Raw genomic sequence first — 14,030 nt, 5'->3', positions numbered from 1 at the left:
TTACCCCACACACAGATATACAAAAACTTTCCCTTGTTGTGCGTATAACCTGAGTTTTTAAATTTAGGTGGCCCCTCAATCCATAACCACCCTCTCGATCACCAAACAAACCTCGAATACCACCTGGCACCAAATTATATCCAACTTTATACATAAATACAGCAGATTTATATTCTACTAAATCAAAAAAACAAAAAACAAAACTGATAGTGCAAATGATGAATTCATATGATCCCTGTAACCAAGTCCATGAACAATTCTAATGGCCCGTTTTTGCAATATAAATAATGGCCATAATGCACTTTTATATGTATTACCCCAACACTCAACACAATAGTCCAAATAAGGTACAAACATGGAACAGTAAAGAATATGGAGTGACTTCCAATCCACGATATTTTTAACTCTAGCCAATATAGATATACTTTTAGCCAATTTATTATGTATATATTTAATATGAGGTTTCCAACAGATTTTATCATCAATGTTTATACCTAAAAATTTTGTTTCATAAACTCTTCCTATATTGGCATCCCCCACCCTTACTTGAATCTGATGATTTAATCTTCCATATCCAAATAAAATGAACTTAGTTTTTTTCAAATTTAATGATAACTTATTCCTGTCACACCATTTCTTCACCTTATCCAATTCCAGAGTAATCAGACCCAAAAGTTGCTGTAGGTCTTCCCCAGAGGCCCATACAGTAGTATCATCAGCAAATAATACAAAGTTCAATAATTCAGAAACATAACATATATCGTTTATATACAATATGAAAAGTTTAGGGCCCAAAACTGACCCCTGTGGGACCCCACATACTATATCCAAAAAATCAGATTGATGCCCACCCAGACTTACAAATTGCCGTCTATTGGACAAATAACTTTTTATCCATTTCAGCACCAAACCTCTAATACCATACCTTTCCAATTTATCAAGTAAAATTTCAAAATTAATAGTGTCAAAGGCCTTTTGAAAATCAATAAAAATCCCCAATGTGTGTTTCTTGTTGTCCCAGGCACTAGTAACACCTTCTACAAATTCAGTAATTGCAAGCACTGTAGATCTATTAGATCTAAAACCATACTGCTTTTCAGTTAAAATTTTATGTTTGTCCAAAAATTTATCTAATCTAGCATTAAAGAGTTTTTCTAAGATTTTAGAGAATTGCGATAATAAAGAAATTGGTCTATAATTTGTAATATTATGCCTATCTCCACATTTATATAATGGAATAACCTTTGCTGTTTTCATACAATTGGGAAATTTTCCTTTTTGGAAAGACAAATTGAAAATATAAGTTAATGGCCTGGAACAACCCTCAATTACCGATTTAATGATGGTCATGTTTATTCCATCACTATCAGTCGAACTCTTATCACATTTATTAATTATATATCTAACCTCCTTTTCTTCTATTGGTTTAAGGAACATAGAATGCTGATTTTTTTCAATAAAATTAACAATAGTGCCATAGGACACCTCGTTATCACAAATGTTTGTATAAGCATGTGTAGTCATTGTTTTTCTTTTTTCTTCCAGTCATATATAAAACTGAATTTTTCTGGCCAGCTAGTGTTGCCCAGAGTCCAAACTAAACATGGTGAAAGAGCTTTCAGCCATGATACTGCACACTGCTGGAACCGGCTCCCATTGGAGCTAAGATTTGCTCCATCTCAGTGCTTGAAATAGACCAGTATGCACCGGTACTCAGTACTGGGCCTTCTCCATTTTACTGGTACTTTGAGCTCCCTCAAAGTTTAGGTGGCTGCATATAATCAACAACTATATTTAACTTTGTAGCTTTATAAGTCTAATCATAAAATATAAACTAAATATGAATGAAAACTAAAAACAAAAGTTTGACACCTCTTGTCTTTTTTCTGTCCTTCTCCTCCCATGGTGCTGGAGTCACTGTTTTAAGGTCCACCTGTGCTATTAATACTGCTTATTTCATTATATTACACAGCCTTATATTGTTTTACTGTCTATTTGCCCCTTGCATGGGGATATGTACATGCACATTGAGAGCTGCTGTACCAGAGTCCAATTCCTCATGTGTCCGACACACCTGGCCAATAAAGCAGATTGTGAGATTCTTCTAAATATCAGTTGTACATATCTATCAGTAAATTAGTTCTGTAGGTTGCTATCCTGTGTATTGCATTTCGTTGCCTTGTACTTGTACTTGTACATGACAACGAAATGCATGACAATAAAGTTGAAACTAATCTAATCTAATATTTCATCTAAGTCTGAAAGTACATATGGACTGGTTCATACAGGGTTACTCTATACTAGTCCTGCTACACCTCTCATCTTTTCCCACTGAATACAGCTTTTCCAGGGATTACCAGAAAATAATTTAACTTCACCTCAGCAGAGAGAAGATGTACTCAGACAGACTTCTCCCCACCTCCACCCTGCTCCTTCCCCAGCTGTGCAGTCACTCCTGCAGAAGCAATGGCAGGGCCTCTGTGAGCCAAAAGCCAGCATGAAGGCATTTATCTTTGCTGTGCTCACTTCCTCTCAGCAGCTTACACTCTTCCATCCTGTCTGCCTGATGGATCTCATGGGTTCCAAAAGCTGGCATCTGCTTCAAAGCTGAATCTGTTCCATGGCTGCCCTGCGAGCTGACAACCTTTTTCACTCTGGGTTTTGTTTAATCACAAATCACTGTCAGGTTGCCTTTTTCAGGTCTTATGTTGTTGTCCCCATCAGTCCTGCCTTTCTCTTTTCATTATAAAAGAATTAATTACTTCTTTGCTGTTGGGGAAGTTTAGAGTGGATGTATAATGTGGTTGTTATGGTGTGATGTGAACTAAATTAATTCAGGCAAATTATCCCAATAATTATTTATTATTACAAGACTTCTAAAGAGTTCAATAAATTGTAAGATAATTCAACAATCTGAAAGACAGGGGACAAAATCACCACTTCTGCATAAGAAATAAACAATAGTGTTAGATATGAGAATTGTGAAAGAATCAGTCATTGATGGCCCTACAGTACTGTCAGTCAGAGTCCAGAGCCCAGAGTCGGGTCGGTCCCCTCCCGGCCGGGTTCTTGGTGTTCATCTGTCTTTCCCAAATGTTAGCACACACACACACACACACACACACACACACACACACACACACACACACACACACACCTTTCTGACCAACTCTGTTGCTAACTTTATTCATGGGGTCTTTCCGAACTTAGCTTCCTGTCCTAACTTTTAAGAGGAACCTCCCTGAGATGTACCCAAAAACGGGAAACAGATGGGTCGACCCTAAAGTCCTCGATTCAGCAACACAAACAATTCTCAGAACAAATTATGCAAGCATTGTTCCGCTCACTCCACGACCTGTACTCTGTGATATATTACATTTTAACTTGTATCTTGTAACCAGTTTGGTTTTAACCACTACAATAATCCTTCAGGTGAATTTATGCATTTATTTCTTATTTACTAAACTTCATTTATATACTTGATCAGACACATAATACTCTACTGAAGCAATTTCCATGATCATTCTTGTGTGTGTACAACACTTGCTTTTGATCTTTTATCCCTATGAGATGTGAGCATGTGTTTACTATATGTAACAGGCTCTGCAGCCTTTAATGAGTTCTGCTGGTTGTCCTGCTGCTGAGCGTGAGCTTTCAGTGACTGGTAACTTCAGATGGCAAAGCAGAGTGAATGTCAGAGACAACACAGTGGCAGAGAGACGAGCTGTCTGGAGCCTGTGGTTATTGGCCTTATTGATTGAGACAGATGCTTTGCTGAGCTGAGGGACACTGACAAATGGAAGCTGAAATCTACAGAGGACTCAGCAGCACGCAAGGTGGTTCACTTCTGTCTTATCATCAGTTCTGGTCCTGGGTGTCAAGTGTTCTCACCTTGCTGATGTCACTTTGCCTTGGACAGCTGGCATCAATTAAACATGGGACAACAGCACAATGGTTAATGAGCAAATGGTTGCAATACTTCTCTGTTATTCAAACTTATCACACAAATTCCAAAAGGTTCAAGAAGGACTTGGTTCAGCATTTATAATGACCAAGCTGTTTATACAGATTCTCACCACCTTGCCTTCCTACCATACTCAATTAAGAAAATGAACTATTTCAAAAATATCACAATCTCTGCAACTCTGACAGCCTGGTGGAAAGCAAACAAAACCACTAAATCATCATTAACACCGTGTAGATACACTCCAATTTGGCACAACCCTGATTTTCAACTTCATAATAATCCTGTCTACTTTCCAACATGGCAACACAAAGCAATCACTCACCTTCATCATCTATTTGAAAACAACCAGTTTATATCATTTAATACATTAGTCCGGAAGTACGATGTTGGGAGAGGAGAATTTCTCCAGTACCAACAGTTAACATCCATAATTAAATCAAAGATCAATATAATCAACAACCCTCTGCAACCTTCCATGCTAGCTGAAGAGATAATGAAATTTACAAACTCAAAGAAGCTAATATCTAAACTTTATAAACGGATGTCAAATACAGATAGAACAATAAAAATACCAATGACTAAATGGGAAACGGATTTAGATTTCTAGATTGAAGACATTTCACCAATTGATGAAGCCTCTTGGATGAGAGGTGAAATGTCTTCGATCTAGAAATCTAAGTCCAGTTGATTTTTTTCTAAGGTTTTTTCAACTTTTACAGACACTTGGAATTCGCTTCTAACTTCTTTTAACTTGAACCAGACACCTGAGGCTGAGACCACACACATTCCCACAAACTCCAGAAATATAACAAGTTGCTTGTTATTTCATTATTGTTACTGTTGTTGTTAGTCCTCATTGTCCATGCTGCTGTTTTGAGTATGTCACACCTATCAAACTAGATTAACTGAAAATATAACCTACTCCTTTTTTCTTTCTTTTCCTCCTCCCTCTCTTTCTAATCATTTACCAATCTGTTAATTTCATTTATTTTTGTTTTATGAATGTGTTTACATATACATTAGTATATATAGGTATGTGAATGCAAAAGTATATATTATATGATTGATATTGTTTTATTGCTTTTTTCTTCTTTTTATTTTATTACTACAATCATCAATTTTCTATCAAACTGTCTTTTCATTCCTTTACATTTATACCCCTTCATTTTCCTAATTTATTTGGTTTAATTCTATTTTCCCTTAAGTAATGAATATCACTCTGCATAGAGTTGGATATACACACACACACACTACACACTTTCACACACACAACTTAATACCCTCAATTAATAATCCGTTTGCCTCTTTTGTTAATGTCTGTTGTCTCATGAAATATGTTATGTGCTTTGGTCCTGTAAATGTGTTATTTTGTGTTGCAATAAAAAAAAAGATTCTGGCCACTTTTAACAATAATGTATTATTAGCTAACCTTTGAAAAAATAATGGTTTCCTTGTCTACTGTAGGAATATCAACCTATAATAACTGGATTGGTATGATGGGTAAAAAATACTGATGAAGGGAGTTCAACATCACCTGCATTAAAAAGCCATATACACTGTAAATTCAGTGCAGTGTCCATTTGTAGAAGATTCATTCTATCTACACAGCAGTAGTCACATGACACTCAACAACCTGCTGTGCTGTGTTGAGGTTTGACAACAAAGAGTTTTAATTCACATTTGTAAGGAAAAAATATGTCACTATGTGTAGTGGTGTTCTTCCCTTATGTGTTTGTTGTTGAACATCAATGGAGGTCTATGGCACAGGCCACTAAGATCATCGAAGACTGAAACAAAACATTGATGATTTTAGTCTCTGTATGTGGGGTGTTGAAAACTGTCTCCTTTCTCTCTCTTCGGGATGGTGGAGTGAGTGCCGAGGTACAGGCTGGCAAGGAGTGGCACAGCTGAAGGTTATCAGCCCCATCTGTTTGGCTAGTATTTAGCTGAAGCTTGGCTGTGTCACTAGTGATGTCCAAATGAAGCAACGAACCAGTATTGAACCACTTCAACTGTACTGAACATGGGTTCATTCATTCAAAGGTTTGTTTCAGTGACATCTAGTGGCAAAATAGGACACAGCAAAACAATGTCTTAATTATGTGATGGGTGTAACTAGGCTTTGTGTGAATGATGTAAATACATGTTTGTAAATATTGATTGGTCAGTTGGTTGAGTCTTTAAACATATGTAGTGTAGTAGGTGGTAGAAGGCGTGCTTGGGGAAACAGAAGATGTGCTAGAATGGTAGGGTGTACTTTTGTAACTAGGGCAGGGTGTGATTATGTACATGGGATGGAGATTCAAAGATTTTTATTGAGAAACAATATTTTCTCCACTGTTTTTTGAGTGACCTGGTGTCTTTTCTTGCTGACAACTTCTCCAGCTTTCATAAACACACGTTCACATGGCACTGATGAGGCTGGGGTACCTAGGTATTGCTTTGCTAGCGAAAACAAATGTGGGTAAACATTTTTGTGCTCGTTCCAATAGGTCGGGGGATCTTCACATTATCCCGAGGGAGGATCTGTCATGTATATAGTGCTTTTATGCGCCTACAAAACTGCTGAAGTCAGTATCAACTGTTTGAACCAGTCACTTCATTCACTCAGAGGACCGAAGTAGTTTCTGCTTAGGATGTCAGTGGTCACATGTATTTTTCCGCACCAAAGCAAGCACCGAAGCAGTGGTTCAAGGAAAATGTCTGGTCGAGTTTGAAGCTTGTGTTGGAGCATTGGTGTAAGACAGCCATCACTATGTGTCACCCTTGCCAGTTGCTCTTGCCGCGTTTAGACGGCCAATCTAGAAAGTACTAACCTCTGTTCTTCGTACCTGCCTGGTTTCTCCCCAACGACGCCTTCTCACTGTGTGAGTCTGATTTTCCTTTCAACATAAAGTGCTTTTGCTTTTCTTCTTATTAAAATAAAATATAAGTAGCCAGCCATGACCTAAGTAGTGTGTGCAAATTGCTGCTTGGTGTACCAGAACAAGGGGGAGAAGGTGCCAAAATACACAAGGACAAGCCACACAAAGGTGAAACCTTTCAAATATCATGGTTTACTTTTCAAGAGAAAAGACTTTAAGGGTGGTTACTAAGTGGTTGGTTTTGTATATGGGCATCCGATTTGTTTACCCATTTCTGTTAGTGTTGTGCACAGTTGTGTCCTGACTGTTCCTGTGAGATATATCCGAGACTGTCTTAGTCCTAAATAGACTAGTATTGCCTTTGTCTGTCATTATTTGCAAATTGTTTGGCGTTTATCAGTTTCCCGATTATTTGTGTCATTAGTATTGTCAAGTGGTTTGTTAAATTCCAAACGATGAAATCTTGTTGACCATTAACAGATGTTAATGGTCAACAAGCATTAACAGCAACAGTATGATTACAGTACTAATACTGCACTGAAATAGGATGAGCTTCAATCTTAAAAGCAGCTTGAAGATTTATGACTGCATGATAATCAGTTTCATAAAAGAAATGTAATGTTATAGCTACACTGTAATGTAAAAGCAGATTTTCTTGTATAAGTTCACATTATGAACAGATGAAAGGCAGACTAAGCACAAATAACTCAGAAGCACTAATGCATTAGGCTTCTTTGAAGCCATTTTCATTCATACATACATACATACATTTATGGGCTAGTATAAACAAAGCAATCCCTTTCAGTTTATCAGACAGCCAGTCACTCATGAATCTCTGTTTTTTATTTTGTTTTGCTTTTTTAATTGTAATTTCTACACCTAGTCACTTGTATTAGAAGGACGTGGGACCATGATTAGTGTAGAGTGTTCCCAGTACTGTAAAACAAACACACAAGGCCCCCCTGCAGCCAACTTCAAGTGGTGCCCTTTCTGGCAGCAGCACTGAACAGTTCATAGTTTAACATCTGAATCATCACTGTATTATTCAGGCCAAGCAGTGAATTTGTACTAATATTTTAACTAATAGGCTAGCTGGGCTACCCTTTATTTCAAATGCACAACTAAATGGAATTTAACAAACCACTTGACAATACTAATGACACAAATAAAGTTCCCGAGACCATTTTAAAGTATAACTGTACCTGTCCTATTCCTCCTCTTAATTCATTGCAACAAAGTGGATCTCATTGTTTTATTGTAAAACACCCACCTGCCAACTCAGTTACATTGTTGCCCAACTTTGGCAACAAGTAGTTTGCTGCTCTTCTCTTATGTCAACTACTCATACATAATAAACGATATTGTGCTCATGATACTGATCATGAAAATAAATTAACCAGCCTTGGTGCAGCTAATGAAAAGCCCTAGTGAAAGGGTGTTTGTACTGTAGCTACCTCTGTGCTGCAATGTTTGCATCCATAACCCTAACATTACACACCCACAACCGGACTGGATCCATTGCTTCTCCAAGACTTCTCTTTTGATCTGCTCACAGCTTGTATAATGAACAAGCTTTTTGTGAAGGCCAAATTTTGCTGCTGTTTTATTTTTCCTTAAACACAGTAATAAAGGTAAGATCAAATGAAATGCCACAGTTCACAGTGTGCTACAATTCATCAGTACAGCCTGAAGTGTTTTTAGGTTATCAGCACACTCCTCATTAGGAAAGGGGCTTTTCTTACTGGTTTGGAAATGAGAATACTTGTGCATACTTTGGCATAAGGATGGTGCAAAATCCTGCAGCCTATGTTTGTGCCTTCTGGCACAAACTAGCAGCATAACTAAGGGAAGGCTCTGGGTCACCTGATCCAGCCCCAACTATAAGCTTTATCAAAAAGGAAAGTCTTAAGTTTAATCTTAAAGGTAGAGAGGGTGTCTGCCTCCTGCACTGAGACGGGGAACTGGTTCCATAGGAGAGGAGCTTGATAGCTAAAGGCTCTGCCTCCCATTCTACTTCTGTGGACTCTAGGAACCACAAGTAGACCTGCATTCTGAGAGCGAAGTGCTCTGTTAGGATGATAAGGCTCTACGAGGTCTTTAAGATATGATGGAGCCTTGTCATTAAGGGCTTTGTATGTTAGGAGAAGGATTTTAAAATCTATTCTAGATTTTACAGGGAGCCAGTGGAGAGAAGCTAATATGGGAGAGATATGATCTCTCTTGCTAGTTCCTGTCAGTACTCTGGCTGCAGCATTTTGGATTCACTGGAGGCTTTTTAGGGAATTCTTGGGACATCCTGATAGTAAAGAGTTAAAGTAGTCCAGCCTGGAATTAACAAATGTCAGTGTGTAATTCAAGTGTCTACAGCTGTGTAAAATACAGACACTTTGAAGTGCACCTCTGCAATCAGTAGTCTTTCATCCTCATATAAAAGTTTTCTTTTGGTGCATGCGTAGTGCGTTTCAAGAATATGGGGTAGCTTCATAAGTGTGTGTGTGTGTGCATATCTGCCTGTAAAATATTAATATTCTGTTTCTGAAACACTGTTGGCAATTTCCCTGTTTTAGAGGGCAAGCTCAACATTTTCCATGCAAAGTTCTCTGGACAAGACCAAGGTTATTTGCATTTACTGTTGATGTGGCTCCATTTGTATAAAACACCACTTGCTGGCCTAGCACACAGCTGATGCTGTCAGTATTTATAGAAAAAAATCCTCCATAAAACCTGTACTTGCACTATCCCTTAAACCAAGATAATTATTTATTTATGTAATATTTATTCAAGCTTTAATTAGTTTTTTATATTACATCCAAGGCAAGAATAATGCAAAGGCTAACCTGGGCTGAAGCCCAGGGCCCAGAATTTGAGGTGTGGTCAAATACAATATTTAGAGTATAAGTGCTCCTTCCTATCAGCTATTTTCATTCATTCATTCATTTTCTACCGTTTGTTCCCTATCAGCTATTTTAATTTGTTTATTTTGCAGTCTGTCTTGACATTTCTTTGATTTGAATGGTTTATGGGTGGCCAGTGAGAGGTTTATATGTGTCAGAATTCAGCCCTCAATGTATGAACCGGTGATTCTGAAATGTAATTATAACAGGCAGGACTCAGAAGGCAGGTCTCAGGAGGCTTTATTAGGCTAAATAAAAAGTCTTAACACCGGTTGACTGGTAAGAAATTGTGAATGGCAGGAGCCCCTAAGGGGAAGGCTGAGGTAAACAGGGCTCCCTGAAGGTGGCAGGCAGAGAGGAGCTGAGGTGACACCGGGAAGATGAGGCAGGACAGGAGCCAGGCAGTGGTGAGGAGATGCACAGGTGAGTAGTGCTGGTGGAGAGGAGTTGTCGCAGCTGGAGACTAGGTAAGTTAAAGGTTCCAGGAGGAGAGATGAGCTGACAGTGTCACCGGTCGAACAGTAACACACAGCAGTCTAGGCTGTGACAGGAGACATGGCCAGTGTAGCTGGTGGCTCAGGAACTCACAGGTAAGGTGAAGGAGACAGGAGGTTTTTCAGAACAAATCTCAACAGACTGGAAACGAGGAAACTCTGCTGGCTGGTTATGTAGGAGCTGGTAAATGAGCTGATAAGCAGCAGCTGCTTCAGCCATGCCTAAACCACCATCTGCCTGGAAGGAAGACAGAGAGAGACTGTGAGCAGTGAGCAGGCCTAACACTCAGTCCCACCAATCATCAGTTATCTAAACATCATGATGGTGGACATCAGGCATTACAGCAGTGGAGCACAAAAAACAAACAAACAAACTTAAAGGCAAAAAGGGAAGGAGGAACACAACTGGGCTCCCTGAAGGTGGCAGGCAGAGAGGAGCTGAGGTGACACCGGGAAGATGAGGCAGGACAGGAGCCAGGCAGTGGTGAGGAAATTCCAAAGTTGAACAGATATTTTAAATTAGTCATAAGTTACAGGTTGAGGAGAAAGGTGGTGATAATGCAGAGATGAATGTGACTGAAGACGAGTATCTGCAGCTAGCTAAAGCCACAGCTAGTTCAGCTAGCACAGCAGATGAAGTGCACATGAACGCTAGCAGGATCACAGTAGACAACTGCTACAGGATGGATCTTGCTCGGTGGGGATCAGTGGATGAGGCTGGCAATGAATACTGGGGTTGTCTGGGGCTAGAGATATGCCAGAATAAGGATCCTGTTTGCCAAAGCCTCAGAAAGAATCTACAGAGGCAATTTTAAGCTTACTTTCAGCGAAGGCTCCTAAATGGTGAGTATATGTTGCAGGAATGGCTGCTCTATTCCCCACCTACTGGCTCTGTTCTGTGCATTGCTTGCCAACTTTTGGTGATGGACACAATCGTCTTTTGAAACCAGCTGCAGCAAATGGAACCAGGTCAAAGATCGATTAGCTCAGCACGAAAAAAAGAATAGTCACAGAAAGGCCATTATGTTTTACATTAAAATAGTACCAGATGATGGACAGAACATTTGAATCAGAATGTGCTTAAAGTTTTGAAAAGAGTAGTGGCAGCCTGTGACATTTTTGGCTGAATGCATACTGGCTTTCCAAGGCATAGGTGAAGTTTTTGGCAGACCTTGCAATGGTAACTACATGTGAATATTACATCACTGAGTTTGAAAAAAAAAACCTTGTAAAAGGTAAGGAGCTAAGTAGATTATTATTTATTGGCCTATGGTTGCAGCATGAATGGCTTTTTCTAGGTCGGCTAGAAATAGAAAAGGTCTCACCTTTTGTCAGGGCCGCCCGGCGGCCACTGCCTCTCTTCCGCCTTTCTCTCCTCTGTTCTCTCGACCTGAGGGATTCGCACCTCAGCTGTGTTGCAGTCGTAATTAGCGATTCGTTTGTCGGTGCACACAGCTGGGGTGCATCCCGCTGATTGACTTCCTCCTTATTTATACTCCTGGTAGACGCTCCACCGTCACTGGAGCATTGCCACAAGTACGTGAACTTAGCGTTTACCGCCTATATACGTGAATTTGGTTTCTACGCTGACAGTTTCTGTGCTGTAGATTTCATTATGTACGTCGGTTATATGTTTTGTTTGTTTTATGGAGACTTCCCCCGCTGACAGTTCCTGTGCGGTGGATCTCGTGGTATGTTTTGTATTAAGTGTAGCGAAGCGGCATTAGACTTTTTTTTTTTTTTTTTCCGCTGACAGTCCCTGGGCGGTTGTTTTTTCTTTTGTCGTTCGCCACTCTTTTTGTTTTTTTTTTTTGCCTATCTGTCCTTATCTTCCTGCCCTCTTGGTTTTATCCCGTCAGTCCCTGGACTCACCTGTTTGTTCCCATTTTTCTCCAGTCATTTCCACCCATCCCGGACTGCATAAGTAAACTTGGACTTTGTTATGCTCTGTTGTTACTTTGTGTTCTTTTACCGGTAAACCGTCATTTCCCCCCCTAGCACCTGGGTCTGCACTCTTGAGTCCAACCACAGTTCTCCCTCACCTTCCTGGTGAGGAGGGCTACCATAACAAGAAAGGGTGGTTTATATTCGGCTGAAGTCCTTTTTAGATGAACACAATGTTCTGGAGGTCTTCCAATCTGGTTTTAAAACTTTACATAGTACAGAGTCGGCCTTTTTAAAGGTTTTTAATGATATATTTTTGGCAACTGATGTGGATGATTATGTGATCCTTGTCCTGCTGGATCTGACTGCAGCCTTTGATACGGTTGATCACACTATTTTAATATCCCGGCTTAAGGATATGGTGGGCATTAGGGGCGTTTCCCTGGAATGGTTTAGGTCTTACTTATCTGGCAGGACCATGTGTGTTGGCATTGCTGATGTTGAATCTTTGTCATCCTCACTGTCTTTTGGGGTACCGCAGGGATCAATTTTGGGGCCCTTGCTGTTCTCACTATATCTACTCCCTCTTGGCTCCATCTTGAGAAAACATGGTACCCTTTTTCATTGCTATGCTGATGACATTCAGATTTATATGCCGCTAAAGATGAAGGATAACTTCTCAATTAAGCCATTATTGGCGTGTCTTGATGACGTCAGGGACTGGATGACCCTAGGTTTGTTAAAACTCAGGTTTGTTAAAACTCAATGAGACAAAGACTGAAGTAACAGTGTTTGGTCCAAATAAATCTGGTGACCTCCCTTCAGTTGATTTAGGTCACCTGGCACGGTATGAGAAACCGACGATTTTGAATTTGGGTGTAAAAATTGATTCTGGTCTGAAATTTGACCGCCAAATTAATGTGGTTGTGAAATCTAGTTTTTTCCACTTTAGGCAGATAGGGAAGGTAAAGCCTTTTCTTGCATGCCAGCATTTTGAGACAGTAATCCATGCATTTATTACATCACGTTTGGATTACTGTAACGCACTGTATGTTGGAGTCAGCCAGTCGTCACTTGCTCGTCTCCAAATGGCTCAGAATGCGGCTGCCCGTCTTTTGGTTGGGGTGCATAAAAGGGAGCACATAACCCCTATTTTGGCATCCCTTCACTGGCTCCTGTTGTCCTTTAGGATTCATTTTAAGATCCTTTTATTTGTTTTTAAGTCTTTAAATGGTCTTGCACCACTGCACCTTCTTGAACTTTTATTTCCTTATAGTCCCTCTCGGTGCCTCAGATCAGCTGACCAGCTCCTGCTGGGGGTACCAAGGGTTAGGCGTAAATTTAAAGGGGACAGAGCGTTTTCTGTTGTGGCTCCTAAGCTATGGAATGCGCTGCCTCTTTATATTAGGCAGGCCCCCTCGTTGGCCACTTTTAAAACTTACTTGAAGACCCATTTGTATGCCTTGGTGTTAGATACAGTGTGAGACTCTGTTCGGGTTCTGGTTTTGGATAGTACTTTGTGCTATTTTGATTTAGTTATTCAATTTTATTGTTGTTTTATTCTTTTTTTGTTAATGTAGTTGTTTATATGTTTACATGTTTTAAATGGAATCTTATGTTAAGCACTTTGTTTGGCTCTGGCTGTGTTAAAGTGCTCTATAAATAAAGTTGAGTTGAGTTGAATACTACTCGTATTGCAAGACCTCGCTTGTTTATCAGGTTAAAATCTACAAAAAAAAATGTGCTTGTCTTGCAAAACACTCGCAGACCAGGTTACTCACAGTCCAAGGTTTTACTGTACTATAAAGTAAAAATTACAGCTCTAATTCTGCTATAATCAATTCTTTATATCAAACAGAGCGTGACAGTGACTTCCTCCCTGTGGGAGTAAACACCGCATAACCTATGTAACTCACTATATGTTCTT

General features: G+C 39.6%; 1 long non-coding RNA gene across 1 annotated transcript; it reads right to left on the bottom strand.

Annotated features, from left to right (window-relative positions):
• Window positions 1-9,948: 9,948 nt before the first annotated feature.
• Window positions 9,949-11,113, bottom strand: LOC109959737 (uncharacterized). Its single transcript, XR_002274878.1, has 2 exons — window positions 11,041-11,113; window positions 9,949-10,457 (listed from the first exon to the last, which is right to left on the bottom strand). It is a non-coding gene; the product is annotated as an uncharacterized LOC109959737 (long non-coding RNA).
• Between the last annotated feature and the right edge of the window lie 2,917 nt (window positions 11,114-14,030).

The sequence above is a fragment of the Monopterus albus genome, unplaced genomic scaffold (genome assembly GCF_001952655.1).
Source record: "Monopterus albus unplaced genomic scaffold, M_albus_1.0 scaffold40.1, whole genome shotgun sequence".
Lineage (NCBI taxonomy): Eukaryota > Metazoa > Chordata > Actinopteri > Synbranchiformes > Synbranchidae > Monopterus > Monopterus albus.
This window is presented reverse-complemented; position numbering and strand designations above follow the sequence as displayed.